The sequence below is a fragment of the Zingiber officinale genome, chromosome 4B (assembly GCF_018446385.1).
Source record: "Zingiber officinale cultivar Zhangliang chromosome 4B, Zo_v1.1, whole genome shotgun sequence".
NCBI classification, from domain to species: Eukaryota; Viridiplantae; Streptophyta; class Magnoliopsida; order Zingiberales; family Zingiberaceae; genus Zingiber; species Zingiber officinale.
In genome coordinates, this window is record NC_055993.1 from 17,464,368 (window position 1) to 17,469,033 (window position 4,666).

A 4,666-nucleotide genomic window follows, 5' to 3' on the forward strand; every position below is an offset into this window, starting at 1 on the left:
TCTAGCATACGAGGTAAGAAACCCCTCACCTGCAGTATAATAGCTACCATTTGATTTTCTGTGCATTAGTTTAGTTATATGCGTATGTTTTCGACACATAGGGTGTATTTAACCCTCCTCGCAGGTTTAGGGATTAGTGAGTACCTTTAGATGGGCCGGACACGTCTTTTCTCCTTCAGTTGGAGGTTTAGATGCTGTTGGGTGCCTAAAGGTAGTCTCCCTAATAGAGAGGGGAGTTAAAGCACACTAGGTGTTCGATTAAATAACCAGCTTAGAAAAGAATGCAACTTAGGCATTTTTATTAGCACAGTTGAATGTATTAGAAGCATCTAAATTAGTAGATCAGTTTATTCTAGCTTATATGGGACTACGGTCCAATGGGTAGGCGCCCACAATCGCCTCTAGGTTCAGACAACCTAGCTCTAGGTTCAGATAACCTAGAAACAGCAATTTAGAACAGTTTAGCTATACTCAGTATTTTACTTTTCAGTTGGCACTGTACTGGATTAGATATCCATTGGGCTGGGCTCCCATAGTCGGTCCCTAGGTTTAGATAACCTAGTAGCTCTACTAAATTCGGGACTTGCAACCCCGGGTCTAGTTCGAGATGCGCGCATAACACGTACAGTTGTCGGGCCCATCAGCAGCATGTTTAGTATTTTAACTTACTATATGTATATGGTTTTCAACCTTTCACAAATTAGTTCGTGAATTCAGTACAGTTCTAGCAGTAGCTCAGTATTAGCGTAGCTCAGTTCTTAGTATCAGCTTAGTTTTTCCCTGTGAATATGAATGATAACTCTATGTTTAGTTCGATATACATGTTTGGATGATTGTATGCCAGGCCATCTTTTACATGTTCAGCATATGTTTTAAATAGCATGTTTTAAAAGCATGAATGCATCGTATGCATATTTTTGTGAGGTAGATGGTTTCTTACTAAGCTTTAAGTTTACAGATTCTATTTTTCCTTATACTGCAGATAAAGGTAAAGGAAAGATGGACTAGCGGAGGCTGGAGGTCAATGCACTGATGAGGATGTGTGTGGATGGAACATGGAATAAAGATCCTAGGGATCCAACAATTTCAATTAAGCATATGAACTTTAGTATTTCTATTACTCTTTGTTTTAGCATGATAACCGCCATGAGCTAACGAACCATGCTTTAGATTGTGCTTAGAATGTTAAATATATGATGTTAGAATGTTAGTTGTCATCGTTAGAGTGTTTCCTAGCCATCTTAGAACTGGAAATGTGGTTGAGGCACGCAACAGTGCTGAAATCAGACATTTGGCACGAAATCAGTAACTCGAATCGATCAGCTGATCGATTCTAGGGTTTCCAATCGATCAGCTGATCGATTGGGCAATCTGTTCCGTGAACAGTAGGCCTCTGGATCGATCAGCTGATCGATCCAGCCATTCCGTCGCGAACAGAGAGCTTTGGGATCGATCACTGGATCGATTGAACAGCTTGGATCGATCAGCCGATCGATCCAAATTATCGTCTCGGGCACAGTAGCATACTGGATCGATCACTGGATCGATCCAACTTATGTCCCGCATACAGTAGCCATCTGGATCGATTCCTGGATCGATCCGACTATTCCAATCGATCCGTGGATCGATTGGGAGGTCTGATAATAGCTGGAAAACATATATTTCAGTTCCTTGACCATAGGGGATGTAGTATATGTTAGGTATACTTTAGATTACACTCCTTAGTACACGTAGCACCAAGAAATGTTAACAGCTTAGCAAAATTTTTAATTAGCACAGCTTCCGCATTTAGATTTAGTAATGGTCAGGGAATAGTTTAGCACAGCATAACTGTAGCAATCGGCCTTACAGCCAAGTCAGTAGAAGGCGGGTCGTTACAGAGTGGTATCAGAGCAGTGATCCATACTTACTACACACACATCAGCATTGAACCTACAGCTTCCAAGTAAGAATACCTCTACTTTATTTATGCTCCTTGTTTTGTTATTACAGTTCATGTTTATATGCCTACTGCTTGTTAGTATGTGATAGTTTTAAACATGACATTAGTAGTTATATAACTGTGATTACATTAGTTACGTTATGTTCTCTATGTCTTTAGAAATGGCACGAGGACGCCCAGCTAGAAGGGCACTAGCTACTGAGCCCCAGCAAGAGGCGAAGGCCTCCTCCTCTACACAAGATTAGTGGCTCACATAGCAGCCAGTAAAGAACAGAAATAGCCACCTTAAAGGCTAACAAGCAGCTTACCCCGAAACCAAATTTGGCGACTCCAGTAGTCTTAGAGGTTCCACCACCACCCTACAGCACCAAAGCACTAGTACCAGACCAGCAGTCCCAGAATTGAGCTAAGAAAGGAAGCCTATCTGATCCAGTGGCAGCGAGTCAAGCCAGAGAACTTCTCAGGCGCTAGTGAACCATGGGATGCACAAGCCTGGTTCAAAACACTGGAGAGCACGATGGAGCTTCTGGACTGGCCAGAACACGAGAAGGTGAAGTGTGCCTCCTTCTGCCTGACAGGAGACGCACGCATGTGGTGGGAAAGAATCAGAACGAAGCGCCCAGTGAACCAGATGTCATGGGCCGACTTCGAGAAGGAATTCTTCGAGGAGTTCTTTCACATACGGGTTACAAACCGCCACTACGACGAGTTCACTGAGTTTCGTCAGGGCAACCTTTCAGTTGAGGAAGCCGTGAAGAAATTCAACAGGTTGGCTCGTCTATGCCCAGAGCTAGTCAGCACAGAAAAGGAACGGATCAGGTTGATGCTCAAGATGCTGAGGCCAGAGATAGCAGTAAACGTGGCTGGTGGCATACATAGGCCACAAACCACAGAGGAATTGGTGAGCAGTGCCTTGACCACAGAGCATTACCAGAATAGCATAAAGCAGCAGAAGCAAGTCTCCTCAGAGTCCAAGGGCCAAGGAAACTCTCACACTCAAAAACAGCAAGGCCACAGCTCTAACTGGAAAGGGAACTCCAACAGCAAGCGCAAATCAGGGAGTGACCCAAAAGGAGGACCATCTAGCAAGCGACCCAGCTATCCAAAGTGTGCTACTTGTGGGAAATTCCACCCAGGGGTTTGTCGCAAGGGCACACGAGGATGCTTTGAATGTGGACAAGAAGGGCACATGGCCAAGCAGTGCCCGAACAAGACCGGTCTTCCTCAGCCACAGCAGATTCAGTATGCAGGCCAGCCAGCTCAGTTATATCGGATGCAGACCGCTTTAGAAGGGATTAGAAGCCCCTCCAGCTATGGCGAATGCGAGGATCTACTCACTCACCGGAGAGGATATAGCCAATGCCTCATTGTTTAGTGTCACCTTAGCATTTTCAATAAGTAGCAATCAGATTATTCGACATCGGGCAACCCATTCTTATATAGCTAGGGCGTTCACAAAGTTAGCAATAGCTCCAGAGGTACTCAGTGGTCTTGATGACACTACCTTCGGGAGAAGTTATGGCATCCACGCATCGCAATGCCATTATAGCGCATGGAACTCTTTGTGACCGATCCCGCTAGAAATGACGACTACGACGTTATCCTTGGAATGGACTTCCTAATCGATACGGTACTTCCATAGAGTACCGTAAATAGTATTCCAACCCGGCGAAGTACAGCTCGAGTACATCGGAGAACCAAAGAGAAAAGCGAAAATTTCTCTCAGCTATGAAGGCACGAAGTTGATGCGGGATGTACGGGGTACCTAGCACATGTAGTCAATACCACCGATAGGGACCAACAGCTAGCAGAGGTTCGAGTTGTATGTGACTACCAGCAGTCTTCCCTGGGGGCCTAGCACCAGACAGTGAGATTGAATTTGAGATAGAGCTCTTCCCGGCACCAATCCTATTTCCAAAGCGCCTTACCGCATGGCTCCAGGGATGAAGGAACTTCATGAGCAACTACAGGAGTTGCTTGACAAGGGCTTCATACCTAGTCACTCACCATGGGGAGCGCCTGTATTGCTCGTGAAGAAGAAGGATGGAAGCATGCGGCTATGCATAGACTATAGAGCACTGAATCAGGTCACGATTAAGAACGGTATCCTCTTCCCGGATAGATGACCTGTTCGACCAGCTAAAGGAGCAGCAGTGTTCTCTAAGATTGACCTCAGATCGGGATATCACCAAGTCGAGTCAAGGAGGGTGATATACCAAAGACGGCATCAGGACCAGATACGACACTACGAGTTCGTAGTCATGCCTTTGGCGTGACAAATGCTCCAGCTATATTCATGGATCTCATGAACAGTATTGAGAGTACTTAGATAAGTTTGTTATCGTGTTCATCGATGACATTCTCATCTACTCAGAACTCGGGAAGAACATGCAGCACCTCAAGACAAGATTACGTACACTTCCAGAATCACCTATATGCCAAGTTCACGAAATGTGAATTCGACTTGATCGGTGTCCTTCCCGGTCACATCATCTCAAAGGATGGTGTCATGGTAGACCCCAGCAAAATAGAAAGAAGTAACTAGAAAAGACCAAGAACGCCAAGGAAATCTAAGCTTTTGGGATTAGCAGGTATTACAAGAAAGTTTGTAGAGGACTTCTCCAGATAGCCTCCCCATGACGGCTCTTACCGGAAAAAGAATTTCGAGAAGAGTTTCAGTGAGCTAAAAAGGAGATTGACTAGTGCTCCCATTTTGGCTCTACT